Source organism: Urocitellus parryii, chromosome 2 (genome assembly GCF_045843805.1).
Source record: "Urocitellus parryii isolate mUroPar1 chromosome 2, mUroPar1.hap1, whole genome shotgun sequence".
Lineage (NCBI taxonomy): Eukaryota > Metazoa > Chordata > Mammalia > Rodentia > Sciuridae > Urocitellus > Urocitellus parryii.
The window spans coordinates 209650383-209674771 of record NC_135532.1 but is presented as its reverse complement, the minus strand read 5'-3'; the positions used below and the strand labels follow the sequence as shown (position 1 = coordinate 209674771).

The 24389-nt window shown below is 36.2% G+C and overlaps 1 pseudogene; it reads right to left on the bottom strand.

The window, feature by feature from the left end:
- Positions 1–9877: 9877 nt before the first annotated feature.
- LOC113188022 (RNA polymerase II subunit A C-terminal domain phosphatase SSU72 pseudogene) lies at positions 9878–10546 on the bottom strand (annotated as a pseudogene).
- Positions 10547–24389: the final 13843 nt, after the last annotated feature.

Sequence of the window (24389 nt, the reverse complement as noted above, 5' to 3'; positions counted from 1 at the left end):
TAGCACCCAAAACTTGTGAGCCAAAAAAGATTATAGACAGCTCCTAATTAGGAATAAAAAGCTACTTGTGTGTGCATTCTCATCAAGTGCTACAATCAAAGAGCTTAAGAAAGGAGGAATCCATGGCACAAAAGCCTTGCTGGTTTACATTGAAATGATTAAAATATAGAAGTAAAACAGAACAATCTGCAAACTTTTAAACATTGAAATTGTAAATAAGAGTATAACTGGGAGCTGGACATGTAACTCAGTGGCAGAGCTCCTGCTCTGCACTCAATTCCAAACATCCTCCCCACCCACTCACCACCCCCCCCCCCCAAAAGAGTATAGCTAAGAAAAAACAGGCACTAGCAGAATAAGAGGATCAGAGAAAAAAGGGACCAAGTGCACCAATTTTCTAACCCTTTATATCAGGAAGTGAAAAGATATTATTTAGGCCTGATGTTCCAAGTTTCCTTCTGATATTATTTCCCTCTGTCTAAAAAGGTTCCTTTAGCCATTCTTTTTGAGCAGTTCTATTGGCAATGAGTCATTTTAGTTTTGCTTCAGATGAGGTCTTCATTTTACCTTCACTTTTTGAAGGATGTTTTCACTGGAAATAGAATTATAGGTTAACATTTCTTCACTTTCTGTGCTTTAAAAATATTGTGCCGCTTTCTTCTGACCTCCATGGTTTCTATGAGGAATGTGCAGTCATTAGAGTCATAGTTCCTTTATGAATAATGAGTTGTGTTTCTTTAGTTGCTTGCCAGACTTTTTTCTTTGTCTTTAGTTTTCAACAGTTTGTTTGTGAAGTATCTAGGTGTTTTAGTCTGTTTGCGTTGCTGTAACAGAATATCGCTGTATTAGTCCACCTTTCCTTACTATATTGAAACACCGGAAGCTGGATAAACCTGAAGAAAAAGAGGTTTATTTAGCTTAGCTTTGTAGGTTAAAAGTCCAAGTACCATAATGCTGGTTCTGGCAAGGGCCACAAGGCAAATGGCAGATGGGGTCACAATGGCAGGAGCACATGTAAGAGGAAGAAATCACATTGCTAAATAAGAAAACAGAGAGAAATTGGATGGGACCAGACTTAGACATTTTTGTTTGTTTTTTCCTCTGTTTTATTTTTTCAAGAACTAACAAGAGTCCAATGAGAAATACCTTAATCCCTGTCAAAGGTATGCCCTCAGTAACCCTAAAGACCTCTCACTGAGCTCCAAGTTTCAAAGGTCCACCTTCTCCTACCACCACACAGAGAATTAAGCCTCCAACACATGAGCCTTTGGGGGAACAAGCAACATCCAAACCATAGCAACCAGAGCTGTACAATTTATGCAAACAATAGAAGTTCATTTGGCTCCCGGTTCTGGAAGATAGAAGACCTATGATCAAGATATCAGCATCAAATTAAAACTACACTGAGATTTCATCACACTCCAGTTAGAGTGGCATTCATCAAGAATACAAGTAATAATGATAGCTTGTGAGGAGGCGGGGGGAAGAACACTTACACACTCTAGGTACAATTGTAAATTACAACAGCTACTATGGAGATCAGTATAGAGGTTCCTCAAAAGACCAGGAATGGAACCACCATATGTCCTAGCCACACCACTCCAAAGTATCTATCTGAAAGAATCAAGAGATTAGAATGATACATGCAGGAGGGGCATGGGGGAAGGAAAGACAGTGGAATGAGCTGGACATCATTACCCTAAGTACATGTTTGAAGAAACAAATGATGTGACTCTACTTTGCGTACAACCAGAGACACGAAAAATTGTGTTTATATGTGTAATATGAATTGAAATGCAGTCTGCTGTCATATATAACAAATTTAATAAATTAGAAAAAAAGAATAATACATGCAAACCAGTGTTTATAGCAGCACAATTCACCATCAACAAGTTATGGAATCAATCTAGATGTCCACCAACTGATGAATTAATTAAGAAAAGGTAGATAGATAGATAGATAGATAGATAGATAGATAGATAGATAGATACACACACACACATAGTGGAGTTTCATTCGGCCATAGAACAAAATTATGTCATTTTCAGGAAAATTGATGGAAATGGAGAACATTATGCTAAGTGAAATTATCCAGCCATGGTACTGTTTTCTCTCATATGTGGAAGCTAGAGAGAAAAAAGGAAAGAAAACAAAACTCCTAAAAACAGAAGAGAGACCCCTAGACTAAGAGGAAGGGAATCAGGGGAGAAGAGGAAGGAAAGGGGAACAGGTTAGAAGGGAATGAAACAGACAAAATTGTAAGATGTGCAGGTATGAACATGCTACAATGAACCCCACTATTATGTAAAACTATAATGCACCAATAAAACACAATAAAGACGCCAGCATCGAGTGAGGGCCTTCATGCTGTGTCATCTCGTGATGAAGGCAGAGGAGCAGCAGAGTGCAAGAAAGCAAGCAAGGGCTGAACTTGCTATTATAACAAAGGCGCTGTCACATGGCTAGCCCACTCTCAAGGTAATGACATAATCCATTCATGAGGCAGAGCCCTCACACCCAATCACCTCTCATTAGGCCTTATCCCCCAGTTACCAAACTTTCAACACCTAGGATTTAAGGCATCCATTCAAACCCATTCATAGCTCTGGGCATAAGTTTCTTTGAGTTTATCCTGTGTGGGTTTCCCTGACTTGCATGAATTTGTAGGATCTATATAAATACTTTGCCAAATTCGCAGACTTAAAAAATATTTTTTATCGAGCATTTTTGCACCTCAATATTTCTTCTCTTTCTGGGACTCTCATGATATAAAATTAGATGATTGAGGATTAACCCACAGATTCCCAAGGCTCTGTTCACTTTCTTTTTAACCTTTTTTCTCATTGTTGTATAATTCCTATTCTTAGAATTCACTGACTCTCCCTTCTCCCATTTTTACTCTACTGTTGGAACCAACTGATGGGGTATCTATTTTGATTACTGTATTTGATAGCATGAAATTTTCTACTCGGATCTTTTTTTTATATCTTCTGAATTTGCTGAAATTTCCTACCAATAAAATCACTTCAAGAGTATTCACCTTTACTGCCTTTGAAGACTTTATCACATAATTTTAACAATTTCATCTCAGCATTGGATTTTATTGATTATCTATTCCTGTGTGAGCTGAGATTCTCCTGATTCTTGGATTGTCAAGTAATTACACACTGTATCCCAGACATTCAATAATGTTTTATGAGACTCTGGTCTCATTTGAATCTATAGAGAATGTTAACTTCATGTCTCCTTGTAGCAACTAACCCACAGATTTGTGTTCAGTTCACAAATTCCAACTTGACTTTCCTGGGTTGTGGTTGAAATATCAGTTTTTTGAAGCATTTGTAGTGCCCTTCAGATGCGTCTCAAGTGTATCCAGTATCAAACTCAGGTGATGGTCTATCTGTTCCTTAGTTCCTGTCTCAAAGTGTTTGCTGTACTGTTTAGGATCAGATTCATGCATGGGTGGCTGAGAAGTGAACCTGAGAACTTTCAGAGGTTACTTCCCTAAGTTCTTCCCTTTTGGGTACCCATAGGTCCCCTTTGAGTCTTCTGGACAGAGCTGGGACTTGGTTTACCCTGCCCTGGCATACCCTTCCAGTCACTGCACCATACCTGGGGCCAACTGGTGGGAGGACAGAGAGAAACAGCAACAAGCATTCACATGGAATCACATCAAATTCCTCTAAATGAAGAGGAAGGCTCTCCTGCCTCAGTGAGGTCCCTGAGGGCCACTGCTGTCATGGTCATTGCCATAGGACTACATGGAGACAAGGGCACCAGAAAATAGACAAAGACAAGAAAATGATGATTCCCTCGCCCCATTTCTGAAGGTTAGAAGAAAACTCCTTCCCCCTCACTGAACGAAAACTGAAGCGCATCTCGAGCTCTGCCTGCACTTTGATTCCTACCCATACCAATGTCCATGTCCAGGATTTGAGTATCATGCAACCTTCAATCCAGATCAAGGGTAGCTACACTAAAAGAAAGAAAAGAAAAAAAAATGGCAAACTGACTTGTCATTTCAGAGAAGCTTTGGATACTGGTCGTGTTCCCCATCTTCCTGGTACTGTTGACTTTCCTGGGTCCTCGGATGGCTGCTCTATGCATTCTGTTTAGGTTTTGCAGATATATTCAATGTGCATGCAGAGATGGCGTGCTTGTTTGGTTATACCCAAAACCAGAACCCCGTAAGATAGTTTTATGGTTGATATATGTAAAAAGAGACCTTTTATGGAAAAAATAATATTTTATTGGTCTTTTTAGTTACACATGACAAAAGGATTCATTTTGACATAATTATAAAGACATGGAATATAATTTGTTCTAATATATATGTGTGTGTGTGTGTGTGTGTGTGTGTGCGCTCGCGCACGCGTGTGGGTATATAAAATTTGTCCCCAGAATTTTCTTCCTTTCCCTCCATTCCTCTACCCCCTGTTCCCTTTTCTCTGTTCTATAGATCTTTCTGCTATTTACTTATATATAATTTTAATTAGTGTCTTATGGATGTTTGTGATGGTGAGATTCACTGTGGTATATTCACTTATATACATAGGAAAGTTAGTTCAGATCATTCCATCAATTTTCCCTATCCCATCTCTCCTCCCTTCCCTTTTTTCCCCTTCCTCTATTCTATAATCTTTCTTCTATTTTTCTTATCCCACCTCCTTATCTTGTTTATTTTTTTCCTTTTTTTTATTTGTTCTTTTTAGATACACATAACAATAGAGTGCACTTTGACATATTATATATACTTGGAGTATAACTTACTCTAATTAGGATCCCATTCTTGTGGTTATACATGATGTGGAGTTACACTGGTCGTGTATTCATATATAAGCATAGGAAAGTAGTGTCCAATTCATTCTACTGTCTGTCTCATTCCCGTTCCTCCTCCCTTCCCTTCATTCCTCTTCATCTAATCCAATGAACTTCTAGTCTTTCCGTTTCTCCCCTCCCTTGTTGTGGGTTAGCATCCACATATCAGAGAGAATATTTGGCCTTTGTTTTGGGGGGGGGGGGACTGGCTTATTTCACTTAGCATTATATTCTTCAGTTCCATCCATTTACTGGAAAGTGCCATAATTTCATTCTTCTTTTATGGCTGAGTAATATTGCATTGTACATATGTCCCACATTTTCTTTATTCAGTCATCTGTTGTAGGGCATCTAGGTTGGTTCCATAGCTTGGCTATGGTGAACTGAGCTGCTATAAACATTGATGTGACTGCATCACTATAGTTTGCTGAATTGAAGTCCTTTGGGTATAAACTGAGGACTGGGATAATTGGGTCAATTGGTGGTTTCAATCCAAATTTTCTAAGGAATCTACATACTGCTTTCCAGAGGGGTTGCACTGATTTGCAGTACCACCAGCAATGTATGAGTGAATCTTGTTCCCCTCATCCTTGCCCATATTTATTGTTACTTGTATTATTGATAATTGCCATTCTGTCTGGAGTGAAATGGAATCTTAGTGTACTTTTAATTTTCATTTCTCTAATTGCTAGAGATGTTGAACTTTTATATATATATATATATATATATATATATATATATATATATATTCTCAACCATTCATATTTCTTCTTTTGAGAAGTATCTGTTTAGTTCCTTTGCCCATTTATTCATTAGGATATTTGCTGTTGTTGTTGGTGTTTGGTGTTAATTATTTTTGAGTTCTTTGTGTATCCTGATCATTAATGCCCTATCTGGGGAACACGTGGCAAAGACTTTTTTCCCATTCTATTGGTTCTCTCTTAATGCTCTTAATTGTTTTCTTTGCTATGAAGAGGCTTTTTAATTTGATGTCATCCTACTTACTGATTTTTTATTATTATTTTACTTCTTACACTTTTGGAGTCTTGTTGAGGAAGTCAGTTCCTAAGCTGACAGGTTGGAGTGTTGGCCTACATTTTCTTGTAACAGGTGCAAGGTTTCTGGTCTAATACCTAGCTCCTTGATCCACTTTGAGTTTTGTGCGGGGTGAGAGACAGTGGTTAAATTTCATTCTACCACACAGGGATTTCCAGTTTTTCCAGCATCATTTTTTTATAAGGCCATCTTTTCCCCAATGTATGTTTTTGCAACTTTTTCCAGTAGCAGATAGCTGTATTTAAGTTAGTCATGTCTCTGCTTCTTCTACTCTATTCCATTGGTCTTCATGCTGTTTGGCGCCAATACCGTTCCTCTTTTTTTTTTTTTTTTTTTTTACTATGGCTCTGTAGGATAGTTTAAGGTCTGGTATTGTGATGCCTAATGCTTCATTCTTCTTGCTACCGATTGCTTTGGCTATTCTGGGTCTCTTGTTTTTCCAAATGAATTTCATGATTGTTTTTTCTAGTTCTAGAAGAACTTCACTGGAATTTTATTAATAATTATATTAAATCCTTATAACCATTTTGACAATATTAATTCTGCGTATCCAAGAGCATGAGACTCTTTCTGTCTTCTATGGTCTTCTTCAATTTCTTTCTTTAGTTTTCTATAGTTTTAATTGTGGGGATCCTTTACCTCTTTTGTTAGATTGATTCTTGAGTATTTTTATTTTTTGAGGCTATTGTGAATGCAATAGTTTTCCAAATTTCTTTTTCAGCAGATTCATCATTGGAATATAGAAATGTGATTGATTTATGGGTGTTGATTTGTATTGTGCTACTTTGCTTAATTTGCTTATCAGTTCTAGAAGTCTTCTGGTGGAGTTTTTTGGGGGGAGGGTGTCTTCTAAATTCAAGACTATGTCATTGACAAATAGAGATAATTTGTGCTCTTCTTTTCCTATTTATATCCCTTTGATTTCCTTCTCTAGCCTATTTTCTCTGGCTACAGTTTTGAGGACCATGTTGAATAAGAGTGGTAAAGTGGGCATCCTTGTCTTGTTCCTACTTTTAGAGGACATACTTTCAGTTTTTATCCATTCAGAATAATGTTGGCCTTCCATTTGTCATGTATAGGCTTTATAATGTTGAGTTAAATTCTTTCTATCCCTAGTTTTTCTAATGTTTTAAACATGAATAGGTGCTGTACTTTGTCAAATACCTTTTCTGCATCTATTGAGATAATCAGGTGATTCTTGTCTTTAAATCTATTTATGTGGTGAATAACATTTATTGACTTCCGTATGTTAAACCAACCTTGCATCCCTGAGATGAAACCCACTTGATAGTGCTACACTATCTTTCTAACGTGTTTTTGTATACAGTTTGAAAATATATTATTAAGAATTTTTGCATCTGTGTTTATCAAGGATATTGGTCTGTATTTTCTTCCTTGATGTGTCTGTCTGGTTTTGGTAGCAAGATAATATTGGCTTTCTAGAATGAGTTTGAGAATTCCCTCCTGTTGTATTTTAGGGAATAATTCGAAAAGAATTGGTGTTAGTTCTTCTTTAAAGGTTTGGTAGAATCCATTTGGTCCAGGACTTTTTTTGTTGGAAGGCTTTCAATAGCTGATTCAATTTCATTACTTAAAATTGATCTGGTTTGGTTTTCCATATCCTCCTGGTTCCATGTTTGTAGGTATATGTATTTACGAATTTCTCCATATCTTCAAATTTTTCTAGCTTATTGGATTATAAATTTTCAAAATAATATTTGATGATCCTCCAGATTTCAGTTGTATCTCTGGTGTCATTTCCTTTTTCATCTCAGATTTTGAAAATTTGAGGCCTTGTTCTTTTGGTTAGTTTGGCTAAGAGTCTATCAATTTGGTTTAACCTTTCAAAAACTGACTCTTAGTTTTGTTGATATTTTATATTTTTTAAATCTCAAGTTTATTGATTTTTGGCTCTGATCTTAATTATTTCCTCTCTTCCACTTATTTTGGTGTTGGTTTGTTCTTCTTCTGAGGCCTTGAAATGTAATGTTAGATTATTTACTTGGTATCTTTCTATTCTTTTAATGTACAAGCTCTATGCTATGAACTTTCTCTTACAACTGTCTTCATACTGTCCCAGAGATTTTGATATGTTGTATCACTATTATCATTTACTTTTAACTATTTATTTTATTTCTCTCCTGTTTTCTTCTGCTATCCATTTATCATCCAAAAGTGTGTTATTTAATATCTAGGTATTAGAGTGGTTTCTATTTTTTATCTTATTGTTGATTTCTAATTTCATTCTTTTATGGTCTTATAGAATGCAAGATTTACCTCTATTTTTTGTATTTGATAAGATTTGCTTTGTGACCTAAAATATGGTCTATTTTATAAAATGTTCCATGTGCTGCTAAGAAGAAAGTGTATTCAGTCTCTGATGGATGAAATATTCTATAGATGTCTGTTAGGTCCAAATTATTAATTGTATTTTTTAGTTCTGTGGAATCTTTACTTAATTTTTGTTTGGATGATCTATCCAGTGATGAGAGAGGTGTGATAAAGTCACCTACTCAGTATTATTATAATGCAGACTATTTGATTCTTAATAATGAGAAGGGTTTGTTTAATGTACATAGATGCTCCATTGTTTGGGACATAACAATTTGTGATCATTATATCTTGTTGATGTACAATTCCCTTAAGCAATATGACCTTCTTTGTCTCTTCTGATTAATTTTAACTTGACCTCCACATTATCTGATGTAAGAATAGTAACCCCCGCTTGTTTACAAGATCCATGTGAATGGTCTGTTTTTTCGCATTCACCCTGTGAAGTGAGTCTTTTGCAGACAACATATTGTTGGGTCTTGTTTTTAATCCAATCTACCAACCTGTGTCTTTTGATTGAAGAGTTCAGACCATTTATATTCAATGTTATTATTGAGAGATAATTTTTATTTCCTGCTATTTTTAATAGTGTTTAAATTGGATTTGATTCTCCTTTGATTGACCATTCTTCCAGTATAATTCTTCTAGTGCTGTTTTTAAATTTTTTACTTTTCATTTCTACCTCATGAAATATTTTTCGAGTATGTTTTATAGTGCAGGCTTTCTAGTTATGAATTCTTTTAGCTTTTGTTTATTATGAAATGTTCGCATTTCATCTTTAATTTTGAAGCTTATTTTTAGTGGCTATAGTATTTTTGGTTGGCATTCATTTTCTTTCTGAGCTTGCTGTATATTATTGCAAGTCCTCTTAAATTTAAGCATCTGGTTTGAGAAATCAGATGAAATCTGAATTGGTTTAACTCTAAATGTGATCAGTTGTTTTTCTCCTGCAGTTTTTAAAATTCTATCCTTATTCTGTGTTAGGCATTTTCATAATAATGTATCTTGGAGTAGATCTGTTGTGATGTTATATATTTGGAGTCCTGTATGCTTTCTGTATTTGAATTTCCATTTCATTCTTAAGGCTTGGAAAATTTTCTGATATTATTTCATTGAAAAGATTGTGCTAAAAGATTGTGCAAACTAAAATCCTTTAGTTTGCATTTCAGATTCTTCATCTAACCCGTTATCTCAGATTTCTTGAATATTTTGTTCATGGTCTCTTAACATCAGTTCTCTATGGTCAACTTTATTTTTAATATTATGTATTTTACCTTGAGGCCTGAAAATCTGTCTTTAAAGTGGTCTTATCTATTTGTGGTGCTTTTTATTGAATTTTTAATTTGGTTTTTGATTCCTTTATTTCAAGAATTTCTTCTTGGTTCTTTTTCAGAACCTCTTTCTCTTTATTGAAGTGATCTTTTTCTTTTCTTTTTCTTTCTTTTTTTTTTTTTTTTTTTTTTTTGGACAACTAGCAGCATCTATTTATTGGGTAATTCCAGGTTCTTTTCTTTAAGATACAGCTCATTGCTTTATTCAGATATTTTTACAACTCCAGCAATTGGGGGGAGAAGAGGGCAAGGCAGAGCATCAGGCACACCCTAGGGCAGTGGGCGGTAACTGACATTTTCTTTTGGTAATGGTCTTTAATCTGACCGTTCTGTGTACCTTTTCATCCTATATGTACAGTCCATACACCGTCCACCAAGAACACCTCAGAGTAAAGACATTTTGGGAGGTGGAGCATGAAGGAGGTGGAGCTCAGTGGAAGCAGACTGTGCAGGAAGGCCCTGCCGTTCCTCTCCTGGCACTCCTGCAGCAGCTCATCAATCTCATTCTCCGTGTCCTCCATGTGCTGGATACACTGGCAGAGCTCACAGATGAGGAAGGCTCCCAGGGTGGCCTCCTCATGGTTGTCGTGGATGTCCACATGGACCACGAGCACTGGGTGGCAGGTCTCCTGCTCTCCAGAGTTCAGATCTTCCACCACCTGCTCTAGACTCTCTTCACAGCTGAGGATCAGGTCAAACAGGTCCTTGCAGTTCTGGAACCTTTCCTGACAAGGCTTGATTCTCTTATTTCTGTCCAACATGTGAAAAATGCCATTCTGCATTTAGAGTTCTTGGTCTTTCCTGAGAAGATCATTGTACATCTGGTCATATGTAGTTTTGCAATCATAGACATTGGGCTCATCAGGTGCTGGTCCTAGGAGCTTCACATGAGTTCCTGATCCGAAGGACCTGATGCTGAATCCCCGCTTGCTGAAGACGTTGTGCGCCTCCATGCTCAGATTCTGGTTACTGGAGCACACCACTGCCACCCGCAGTGAAGATGACAGCATGGTGAAGGCCACATAGTCTGCCAAACCGCTCAGGGGCTCCCACCCAGCCATGGGCTTCCGCACAAGCAAGATGGTAGCCACAAGAAGTCCTGATGGTTCACTTTCTGTATTTTCTTTCTGATTTCACACCTCACATTATCTTTTAGCTCATGTAATAGTTTAACTATAAACTTTCTGAATTTCTTCTGTGACATTTCCTCCACTGTGGCGTCAATGAAGTTAGTTGTTGAAGCATTTGGGTTATTTAGGATGGTTTGCTCCCTTGCTTTTTCATATTGTTTCTATCTCTACCCATCTATGAGTATAGTTCTGATTTTTCTTTTCAGTGAAGGACTACTTTGTGAGCTTCTTTTTCTCAAGAGCCCTGGGGTTGGGTGAATATCCAGTTAATGATATTTTAATTCAGAATTTGACCTCTGTTGATCCCAACATCATTACTACTTTAAGAGATTCCACTGAACTCTATTTACTATAATCACTTCTGAGCTACCCCTTATTCTATTCAACCTTATAAAAACAAAATCTTGGTGCAATTTTTTTCTCTTCAGTTTCTCAAATTCAGGTATAAACCTTTAGTAAAGTTCTGGAATAGGTCCAAAAATTATTTGTTTAATTTCATAAACTTACTATGACCTTTAAGTGAGAAAAAAGAAAAAGGAAGAAAGATTAGATAAATGAGAGGGTGGGAGAGAATCTATCAATGGTAATTTACACCAAGGTAGAAAGGAGAAATAGAGGAATGGGTATTATTTGAGGTAGTAGCAGATAGTGAAAGAGGAGGCATAGGCAGTAGAATCAGGCATAAACTAGACCTAGGAAAACAAAGATAGGAAGATTGATTCCAATTAATGCTTTAAATCATTAGATGAAATACATTCAAATGGGTTGAAGGTACAATGTTTGCTATTGGGTTAACAATTATCAAATTAAGGAGTTATTTACATGATCAAAGTTAACATTAGATTGTTTATTCTATAACATGTCAAGGTGAAGAAAATTCTTGTTGAATCTTGGTTTGGATTTCATTGGGGCTGGGACATTTAGCAGATGATCATACATCTTTGGCTGTGGATCTCTCCCAATTTTCAGGGGCACAGAAGCCAATTCCCTAGTTGCTATGAACCTCCTACCGACAGCTTCTAGTGTTTCAACTCAGGGTCCTGCAGCTGATTGCTTGGAGGGTGCAGTGTTGTGAGTTGGCTGATTCTTTTGTGTGCAGTACTTTAGGATGCAGGCTCTGAAGTGCCCCCTGAGTTTGCCATGGGTCACTGTGTACCTGCTCCCCTCTACTGGATTCTTTTCATGGTAGTGAAGCTCCTGGTGACTGTCTGTGAGTGCAGAAACTCTAGCTGTGGATTTTCCATGGGTGGAAAATCTGTAGGACAGAAGTATACTCCAGGTTGACACCACTCTCTGAGGTACTATAGTAAAAGGTGTCTAATGGTTCACCTGAACTCTAGTTTCCACTGCTCCAGGTTGTGAATGGCATATGTTGATTCCCTCTACTGACTAGGTCTGATGCAAGGTCCTGCAAGTATCCAAACAATGCCCTGTCACTCGACAGCTGCAATCAGGGTTCAGGTTGTGCATGTTAATTTTGGTATCATTCCATTTCTGCTGTGTAGCCTCTGGCAATTTCCTGCTGGGTCAGTATGTCACTGGATATTCTGGCAGCTTCCCTCTGGTATGGCACTCTGATCCCAGGGACCGTCCCTAGGCTTCCCTTGATGCCTTCCCCACAGTGTCAGTGGTTGAGTCTGGTCAATCTGCTTTCCTTGGTTCCGGGCCAAAGTTGCTTGAGATGAGTGAGCAAGCAGACAGTGCACAGGGTTTTTCACCCAGGCCTGGGTCCCAGAGGCTCAGCAAGGTTATGTGCACTTGCTCCACACAGCTCCCCACCAGCCTGTTAGTTCCCCGTGTTCATGGGGGGATGAGGATTTCAGCAACTTACAATTAGTCATGGTCCTTCTAGAAGTTCTTTCTGGCTGAATTAAGTGGTCCCACTGAAGTCGACATCCCCTTGGTTTAATTTGCATCTGTCTGGACGTGGGATGACACTGCGCTGGTTTAAGGGGGTGACTGGTCAGCTGAGGGCTCCACAAGATTGCTGCAGACCCCTGGCTCAGCTTTCTTTTCACCATTTGGTTTTAAGCTGTTTGTGCTGTTTTGAGGAGCCTTCTGTTAAGGTAGCATTTTAAATCACATCTGTCCTTCCAACCTTTTTAAGTAAGTGAGCTTAAGGGAATATCTGCTCCACCCCCCCTTACCACTCCCCCTTCTCATCCACAGGTCCAGGTTCCCAGTTGGAGGACTCCAAGTTTGTTTTCTACTCTGACCTACTTTCCAGTCTCTCCAGGTCTCAGAGTATGTAGTATCAAGTCTTAGAGCTATTTATTTTGTCACTCACCTCTCAATGCTGCTTTTCCTTCACTACCTCCTTTCTGTGTTGTGAGGAGATCAAGACTCACTGCGTAGCTCGCTTCCACCATTTTCCTTCTCAAATAAAGCTTAAAGTATATATTTATTAAAAGTTCTTAAATGTAACCAGTCGGCCGGGCATGGTGACATATGCCTGTAATCCTAGCAATCTGAGGGGCTAAATGAAACAAGAGGATCAATCACAAGTTAAAGCCAGCCTCAGCAACTTAGCAAGGCCCTAAGCAACTTAGGGGGACAATATCTCAAAATAAAATATTAAAAGAGCTGGGAATGTGGCTCAATACCAAAAAAAAAAAATGCAAACAGTAGAAAAAAAGCACACTCAGAATGAAAGACTTTAAAGTTATCATAATTATCACAAGGTAAAGACATTATATGATATTATACGAAAATAAAATTACAGATAAATATCCCTTGTGAACATAGATATAAAAATCCATAGTCAATTAAAATACATGAAAGGAAAAAACACACAATAATTATCGGGGTTCATCCCAGTAATGTAGGTTGGTTTAACATTAGAAAAATGATGTCATCATATTAATAGACTGAAAGTGAACAATCACATGATTGTCTCTATAAATGCAGAAAAAATATCTTTGATGAACTTCAATGCTTATTTGTGATTTAGGGAAAAAAATCTCACTTTCAGCAAACTAGGCATAAAATAGAACCTTCTCAATCTAATAAAAGACATCTATGAAAAATCTAAAAACAATAACATACTTACTAGCAAAAGACTGAAAGCTTTTACTCCAAACAAATAAACAAATGACAAATGAAAAGGTATTTAGGTTGCAAAGGAAAGAAATACAAGTGTTCTTATTTGCAAACAACATTATTGTCTACATAGCGAATTCTAGAGTCTACAAAACATCTCCTCAAAATAATGACAAAGTCACAAAATTCAAGGTCAACATACCAAAATCAGTAGTATTCTTATGTACAACTAGTAAATGATTAGAAATTAAAGGCAAACATCATTGGAATATAATAAAATATGAAAACAAAGTAACAAATTTTTTAAATGTGTAAAACATGCAAATAAAAACTGCTAAGCATTACTTAGAAAAATAATTAAAGATAAATAGACAAATGGGAATATATGTTCATGAATCAAAAGAACCAAAATTCTTAAGCTAATAGTTCTCCATAAATTGATCAACATAATCCAAAATATCAGCAGTATTTCTCATAGAAATTACAAGAAGATCAAAAATATCGACAGAAATATAAAACACCTAGAATAGAGTAAAAAAAAAAAAAAGAGGGAGGATAATTGAAAGTCTTTTGAAACAGAAAAAGAAAGCTGAAAGTCTTATTCTCAAATAATACAAAACTAACAGACAATATAAAGCTAAAGTAATTAGGAGCCTTCTATTACAGTACCATTTTAAATCATGTTTGTCTTTCCAACCCTTTTTAAGTAAGTGAGCTCCCCCACATTGCCCCTCTCCCTTTCTCATCCACAGGTCCAAGTTCCCAGTTGGAGGACTCACAGTTGGAGGACTGGCTGATATTGATATGTAAACTAAAGGAACAGAAGAGTGAGTTCAGAAATAGATCTACACATACACAGCTCATTGATCCTAACAAAGATCTCAATGGTATTTCAATGTGAAAAAGTTACTATTTTCAACATATACTAATGGAAAATTAGATATTAAGATAGCAAATAAATAAATAAATAAAACTGAGACAGAACATTAACTTTGGTCTTTAGACCTTATCCAAAATTTAATTAAGAAAGAATTACAAACCTAAGTGTAAGCATTGAAACTTTAAGACTTCTAGAAGAAAAAATGAAAAATATTTACTACCTTGGGTTACACTAGATTTCTTTTTTTAAAAGGTATAAACTATAAAATACTAATAAATTAGACTTCAAGAAGTTTGATCTTCAAAAGTTAATGTTGAGGCAGCGGCTGGGGTTGTAGCTCAGTGGTAGAGAGCTTGCCTAGCAAATATGAGGTACTAGGTTCGATCCTCAGCGCCACATAAAAATAAATAAATAAAATAAAGGTATTGTGTCCGTTTACAACTAAAAAAAATACTTTTTAAAAACGTTAATGTTAAGAAAATAAAAAGGCAAGTTAATGACTGGAAGATAATGTACAAAATATAGCTGATAAAAGATGTGCTTCAAGAATAGATACGGAACTTTTACAATTCAGTAAGGCAAACACTAGAATAAAGATGTGGGAGGAAGGAATTCAAACAAATGCTTCATCAGACAATATATTGAAATAGTAAGAACATGAAAATATGATCAGCATTACTGTTCTTTTCAGAAATACAAATTAAAACTCCATGGAGAAACCCCAGAACACTCACTGGAACTAAAAAAAAGAAAAAGAAAAAGAAAAGAAAAGAAAAGAAAAGAAAAGGCAATACCATCTTTGTCTGTTTTCTATTACTATAACAAAATTGCCTGAGACTGGGTGATTTATACAAAAAAGAAATTTGTTTTCTCTCAGTTCTGAAGGATTGGGTGTTGTGTCTTCATTTGGTAGAAGAGTGAAAGAGAGCAAATCTACTCCCAACCCTTTTGTAAGGGTCAGAACCCGTTCATGAAGGGAAAACCCTCATAACTCAATCACCTTCCCAGTGTTAGTGCATTAGGGTTTACATTTCCAACATATGAACTTTGGGGAACACATTTAGACCATAAAAAAAATTAAATGCTTGTTATATTACTGTTGGGAATGCAAAATGATACACTCGTACAAATAGGTTTGTCAGTTGTTTTTTTTTTTAATGTAAATATACTCTTCTCATATAACTCAGCTGGATCATTCCTAAGTATTAATTCAAGAGAAATGACAACATATGTCTGATGCCATGTGCTTGAATGTGAATAGCCTCTTATTAATTAATAGCTCCAAATGCTGATCAGCTAATTAATATAAGCAAATTACTCCTATCTATATAATAGAATAAGTGAAAATAGTCAGACACAATGACTTCATGCTATAGTATTCCATTTGTATAAAAGTATAAAAAGAGGAAAATGATAATGATAATAAATCATTTAGTTTTGCCAGGGATAGGAATAGGGAGAGAGAATTGACTAGAAAGAGCAAGAAGGAACTTTCAGGAGTAATTGATATGTTCTATGGTAGGACTGTGGTGGTAATTACACAATTGTGTATGCTTAGCAAAAATTAAAATTATAAACTTAAAGTGACAATTTTGCCTCATTAAAGGGTGATTTTTATAAAAGCAGGAATCCGAAAAAAAAGTCATATTCCACAATAGAGAACATTCCATAATAGAGTCTAACTTCATAGATAGGATGCTTAATATTATTAGTATAGAATTATTATAATTTTGAAAAACTCATAAAATCTACCCAAAACTAATAGAGATAATATGATAATTCATATGAAATCAATACAAAAAGAATATTGAGCCTTCTTACATGCACATAACTAGCAATGAGAAACTAACTTATAATAGGGGGAAATGTCAATGTTACAATTCCTTTTAGTGTCCACCAGGAGCTCCTGTGTTGGAAACTTCATTAAACAACTCCCAGGTTGAGGGTATAACTCAGCTGGAGGAGTGCATGCCTCACATGCACAAGGCCTGTGATCAATCCCAAGCACCACAAAAAAACCACTCCTATGCTAATTATTTGGAGGTAAGACCTTTGAGAGCTAATTAGCACTAGATGAAGAGTTAGGGTGGGGTCCCCAGAATGGCATTGGTGGCTTTATTATAAGAGGAAGAGAGGCTCCAGCGAGCATGTTTGCTGTGTCTCGCCATAAGATGACCTGCACCATGTTGTGATGAAGCACAAGGCCCCTACAAGATACTGGTGACATGTTCTTGGACTTCCCAGAATCCAGAACCATGAGCTAAATAAACCTCTATTCTTTATAATCTACTCAGTCCTTGGTTTTTAGTTATTGCAAGAGAAAACAGACTGACACATTACATTCCAAAAACTTATAAAATACAAAACACATATATAATATCTATATGAAAAAAGCTTTAAGTCACTCCTAGAGGAAAAATTGAGTAACTGCAAAGGTGAACTCTGTTCTTGGTTAGAAACACCTTGTGTTAAAAACTTGTTTTTTTCCTAAATTGAATTAAAATTAAATTCAATCTTAATCAGTGGGATAAATTCGAGAAATAATCCCAAATACATATTCTAGTGTTTAATATAATTTAACTGGTAGCTCATATCATTGGAGAAGATACAGATTATTTAATATATGATACTGGGGTAACTTTTAAGCTTTTGGAAAATATAAGTTTAAGTGCACACTTTGTTCCTTAAGTCACAATAAATTCCATTTATATCAAAGATTTATATGCTAAAAATAAAATCATAAAGTCAGAAGAAAATATGGGTTTTTTATTATCTAGAGTTGGTAAGATCTATCTAAGCATACGTAAAATTCAAAATTCAGAAGATAAAAACATAAATTTGACTACATAAAAATTTTAACTACCTTTGATGCAAAAATGTACTGTAACTAAATTCAAATGATAAATACAAATGAGGGGAAAACAAATTTGCAACACAAATGACAAAGGGCTAATAATATTCTTAAAATTAAAATTAGCTTTTATAATGTTAATAAAGGTAACTAATTTGTAAAAAAAAAAAAAAATGTAGCAAACAAGAAGAGGTAATAAGAGAAAAAAGTACAAAGTAGCCCATAAAATAAAAAGGTGTTCAACCTCACTTATAATGTAAGAAATCAATGTTAAATTGGAAAGTGGTGCCATTTCTCAGAGATACAAGAAGCCAAAATTTGCTAATATTTGGTATGTCCACTGTACAACATCTGATACAATAAGCAATAGAACAGAGATTTATAATCATGAGGGAGCCAGAGTTGCCTTACATGGAATTAAATGTTCCACAAAATGACAGTGTGGCCCCTGCCCCAATCTAATGACATAAATTGCAGAGTCTGCACCTCTGGGTACCTTCAACCAAAACCAGAGAATTCCAGGTTCGCCTCCAAGAAGCTTAAAGGAAGTCCTGGAAAACTGCACCCTCACTTTTATCAAGCTCTTCTGAAGCAGTTCTCAAATTTTAGCAAGCATCAAAGTTATCGGCAGAACTGACTAAATCCTGATTGACAGGCTCTGCCTGCAAAATTTCTGATTCTGGGAAGTCTAGGATGGGACCTGAGAACCTGGGATTCTAACAAATGTCTTAGGTGGTGCTGATGCTTCTGGTCCAGGGACCTCATTTTGAGCGGTGAATGCCCTTTGTCCGACTTTCTTGCTATTCCAGTGGTAAACCAAAGTGAACGCAGCACTGATGGAAGTCCCCATCTTCAAAGCCAGACCACCCCTGGATTATCTGGTCAAGCTCGCAGCTCTGGTTTGAATGTATCCCCCAAAATTCATGTGTTAGAAACTTAATCCTCAATACAATAGCGTTGAAAGGTAAGACCTTGGGAGGAGATTAGGCCATAAGGGCTTTACCTTCACAAATGGTTCAGTGCTATTCTCAGGGAAGTAGTTTTATTATTTCAGAGTGGGTTTGTTATAAAAGTGAGTTTGGCCCCTTCTCTCTCTCTCTCTCCTATGCTTTGTTCTGCCATGCAATGCCTTTTACTATGTTATGATGCAGCAAGAAGTCCCTCATCAGACACAACTCCCTGATCTTAAACTCCCCAGTCTCTAGACCCGTGAATCAATAAATCTCTGTCCTTTATTTATTTTGTTATGTGTTCGTTACAGCATTCTTACATATTTTGTTACAGCAACACATAATGAACTAAGACTTACCAATGCTGGTAAAGACATCCATAATAAAATATTTTCCCTCCATCCTACTGGGAAGTTCGGTCCTTTGCAATTTGGCAATATTTCTCAAAATTCATGTTTATATTCTTGGCCCAGAAATTTCATTCCTAGATATTTATCCTGTAATATTTAATCCCCCAAATACATAAAGACCCTATGCACAAAGAGCCTTACTGCAGCATTATGAAAATAACTGAAATCTGGAAACGAGTGTCAGCCAATTGGGAATTGTTTAAGTAAATTAGGCTGTACCTTAGGGTAACACTTTATAACCATTAGGATGAATGAAATAGAATAATCACAATGAAATGGAAATATGTCCATAATGTTTAAAGTATAAAAAAAAAACAAATTTCAGAATAGGGCATAGACAGCAATCTACTTTTTGTCAAAATTAAAAAGATATATCATATGTATATTAGATATGATATATAATATGTATAATGTGATTGCTATGGTCTGAATGTTTATATAATCCCAAATTCATATCTTGAAATCTAATCCCCACGGTGGTCATATTAGGAAGTATGGCTTTTAGGACCCTAGCAGAGACCCGAGAGAGGTCTTCTGACCCTCTTTCTACTGTCTGTGAGAAGACATTCATCTATAAACTAGAAACTGGTCCATCACCAGACACTGAATCTACAAGTGCCTTGATCTTAAAGTTCCCAGCCTCCAAAACTACAAGAAAATTATTTCTATAATTTATAATCTACTCTGTCTATGGTGTTTTGTTATAGCAACCAAAGCAAACTAAGACAGTGATACCTATATAAAGATAGGATTCACATATGCATATAACATGCACATACATGTATACACAGAGAGGTTTCTGAAAATGTCCTAACAGAGTGAGTCAAGGGAAAGAGGACAGGGGTCTCAAAGGTGGTGAAACTGCATGAGTTGGGGAAGAGATGGTATGGCACTGTATGACATCTGCTTCACAGTTTTCCTGTTTGAATTATGTTATGACAAGTACACAGGCCCTGTTTATTTTAAAAATTACTTTTTATAAAGTAAAGCAACCACCTGAATTTCACCAATACCTCAACATTAAGCTTTTGGGGGACCTTGGAGGTGTCTAGGAATTGAATGCAGAGTTTTGCACATGTTAAACATCCACTCTACTACTGGGCTTCACTCCTAGCCCCAACATAAAGCAATTTTTATCTACTGATGATAGTTTGCCAAAGCTCATAATTGGGAATATCTTTTTTATTTTTTGACCTAGTTTTTAATCATTGTATATAAATGAAATGAATAAAATTATGCCCCATGTAAAAAATAAAATAGAAAATATATAAGGTACCCACTACAAACAAAAGCTATCCAATAAATCCTTGCTCCTGCCATGCCCTGTCTCTTTTCCCCATTTGAATTATATTTCTGGTGTCCTGAAGGAAATATAGTTAGCATCGTTACATAATATAATATATAATCTGAAATGTAAATGTTTATCGTGTGAATCTGTCACTTCTCTGTTGACTCAAATCCTTCAATCATCACAAACTAAGTTGCTATGACTCGCATCTACTCCGTGTTCCTGCCATTTCTATGAATTCCAGGAAAAGGACACACCATCCTCAACAGTTATGCCAATAAGTGATGACAGGGCATGTGCCACAAGCTGGTAATATTACTGGGGACCTAGAATCCCCCTCTTGGCAAAGATGTACTTGGGGGGAAATAAAAGATCACCAACTTGTAAAAGGAAAATTAATAGATTCTGGTGTGGACTTGACATTCAGGACTTTCAGGCAGCTAGGTCAAGCTGGCATTTCGATATGCAAACGTACTGCTATAAAGTATAAGGCCAGGTCTCAGGGGAGAGAGAGAGGACTAGACATACAATCCAATCTTAAATTTCTCTTTAGAGTCATAAAGCTCAAGCTATGAAGTAAATATTTATATGCTCTGATTTTTTAACAAAAAAAGAAATCCAAAAAGCCATAATGGAGCAATATCCCACATTATTCCTCAACCTGAAACAGCAAAATAAGACTTAAAATTCCAAATAATGACCACATTTTCTGATTCTTGCAAAACCATATGAAGAGGCCCTACTGCAATCTCTCAGTATCTCCATAAAGAGTCACTGTTATTCTCCTCTGTAAAGGTTCTATCACTGAAAGAAAACTGTAAAAAATAAAATAAATCATTGACAGAAAAAATATACCTAAATTTTACATATCAAACTATGTGAACTAAGTTTCTTTACATTTTGGAATCAGTTGTACCTTTCCTTAACAAAGCAAGAAAGTCATTTGTTAGAGGTCAAGTGCCAAAGGTCATGACAGTGTTTTTTATGTACCCAACTTGTTTCACTCACTGATAATCTTTCTCCACTGAAATCATTCTGTGTTATCTTTAATTAACTTACTACAGGCACAAAATCCTTTAAACTTTTGAGTTTTCTACATTTATCTAACTAGTTAACTATGATGAACACATATGATGACATTATTTAGGATATCAAGATATCATTGCACCCTTGTAATTATATCTGGAAGTGGAATTGGAAAGGACCCAGAAATGTAGTTTAAACTACCAATGGGAATCATAGACTCAACCAATACAGAAAAATTTTCTAATTAACAATCCCAGTTAAACCTTGTATCCCTTGGCTTTCTCTGTGGATCTAGAAGTGCTTTAAACAGTGATCAAATGAATCACCCAAACATCCTTGCACATCGGCAGGGAGAATGTACTATAATAGACACTTAATGGATTGGAAAAACTGCACTGCAGAAAGGTTAAGTGATTTACCAAATATCACAAAATGAGCCAGGATTAGAACAGAAAATAGTCCTCAGTGACTTTGATCTGGTCATTGGTCCTAGCTGAGTAAGCACCTTTGTTTGTTTGTCAGTTTCAACTTTCTCCTTGTGATAGGGATTAGCAAAGGATTTAATCTTTTCCCTATTGACCACTGTTTGTTTGTTTTCTTTTATTCCTCCATATTTTCACTCCAGAAAAAAAATGGAAATTATGCTAGTCATATTTGAATAGCATTATATCTCACAAAGTGCTTTTACATTCATGATCTCATCTAAGTGAGCAAACACCATCTCTGCCTTCTGCATTTCTTCAATCCTTGACTTCATTGACCTGAAGCTGTCCAAAGACACCATATATGCAGTAGGAAAGATTTTCACTATGGAATCCCAAGATAAGCATGTCATCATCTTTTATTCAGAAACATATATTTAAGACCTCCGTATGCAATATAATGCTAAGTATTTAGAATATGGAGATAATTAAGATAGAGTCCTTAAATGAAGGAGATAGTCCAAACATGGAAATACTTTACAAACATAATATCACAGGTGCCTCTGTTGAAATATTAATAGAATGTTTTTAGAATATCAGTGAGGGAGAAATGTGTTCTGCTTGGGAGAGTCAGAAAAGCAACTGTGCTAAATTGTCCCCACATGTCCCTTTCCATCACATAGCCACTCTCCACCTGCTCTATATCCCAAGAAGCTAACTTTTGTGGACAGCATGACCCAGGCTTGTCTTGTTTGCCTTTTAGGTTTTAGAGGGGTTTAGCAGTGGGACACCCCTGCAGGAAATCAGAGGGAATGCAAAAATGAGTTACATATTTATTTCTCCAGTTTCCTCCATGTCCTGTTACAGTATGGTAGTGGTTACATTTCTCTATGAAAAGTCAGCATGCCTGTTTAAACTCTAGTTACTATGGGTCACTGGTCCCTTCCTTGTTCCTCAGACTCAGGAATGGTAGGCTTCTATGTATGTTAGCCCCAGAGAGCTCCATGGTCTCTTGTGCTTCCTTAGCTATTTATAAATAATATCTCCATTAAATTTTAAGCATAGAAATTAAATTTCTAGCTTAGGGTGGGCAGTTATTAAGGAAAGAAGACCCAGATTCAGGGAACCTGCTTAGGTATTGTTGGGAACATCTAGTTGAGCAAGAACATGAATTAAAACAGTGGTAGCTCAGATGGAAAGGAGATACGTGACTTGCAAGATATTTTTGTAAGTTGCATTGCCAAACTAGGTAACCCACCAGACATTGAGGAGGGTAAGAGAATGAGTGAAGATGAAGTTTACTGCCACATTATTAGGAAAGGCGATATTTTTAATTTAAATAAAACACTCTATAGTGCTATGTGTGCTATATATGTTAATTAAAGATAATTTGGCATAACGGCTGCCATCTGTTTATGAAGTCTCCTGCCCTTGAATTTGGAAGAAAATCAATAGTCACCTTCAAGGGAGCTTGCACAGCAAACTCGGGTAGCACAAAACACACATGAGCATGTGTATCCTTCCCAGGCACTCTGTTTCTGCACGTGTATGCAACCACCAGAGCCCCTTATGGAGACATGAAAGCCTTCCAGGATGACAAGGAAGATCACGATGTCAACCTTCTCTCCTACATTGGGTACGTTTTGACAGTGCGCACAATGAGATCGCTGTAAAGTGATCTTGATGTCAGGGATGATGAGAGCATGCCACATCCCAACATTCATCTGAAAGGTGGTCAACATGGTACTACTGTTGCCTGGCCTCTAGGACTCAGCCACCCACCTGCACTTCAACTTTCCATTACCTTTAAAGATGTAAAGAAAGGCTGCTTTAGTTTTATTGTCAGACTACTTTTATATGGGTGGAATTTCCTGAGAAATGCTCCTCGAATATGCACTTGTAAATGGGTATAGGGATAGGTAAAGGTGAAATCTCAGAGACAAAAATATATGTCCTTCTTTCTGAAATATTAATGATCGAATATGATAACCATATTGTAAATGCATTTCAATTCTATCAAAGATGGAAATCAAAAGTTAACAAATAGTATCTTTGAACAAAAAAGAAGCTCAATGCCACATATTTTCTCTGATATAAGGAGGCTGATTCATAGTGGGGTAGGGAGGGGGAGCATGGGAGGAATAGATGAACTCTAAATAGAGCAGAGAGGTGGGAGAGGAAGGGAGGGGGTAGAGGGTTAGAAATGATGGTAGAATATGATGGACATCATTATCCAAAGTATATGTATGAAGACAGGAATTGGCGTGAATATACTTCGTATACAACCAGAGATATGAAAAATTTGTGCTCAATATGTGTAATATGAATTGTAATGTATTCTGTTGTCATATATAAATAAAAAATAATTTTTTAAAAAAGTAAAATTAACAAAAAAAAGAAGTTCAAGAGACCTTGACATTTCTTCTATTCATTAATTTGTTGAGTCTTTATAAGAAAATCCTTTCCTTCAAGTAAAATTACACTAAGTCCAAGGAAGTAACAACTTTTCTGAAAACACTCTGGAAAAATACAATATGTAAAATGTGCATGGGGAAAAATAAGTGAGGAACAGGTACAAAAATGTGTGGTTTTAGATATTGATGTAATATTCATAATGATTAAAAATCACACATATCAATGTTCAATGGCAGAGAACTGGGAAGAAAATTCTCAAACATGTGGAGCTGGAGATAGAATTGCAGATGAAATTGAAACCTCTGGCTTAATGTGCTCATGTTTCTGTACTTTTTCAATGAGCCCAGAGACCGGGTCTGAAGAAAATTGACAGATGTGCACAAAACAAACACTCAAGACAAAAAAAGCACCATCCAGAAATGTTTTGGAGGGACCCAACATA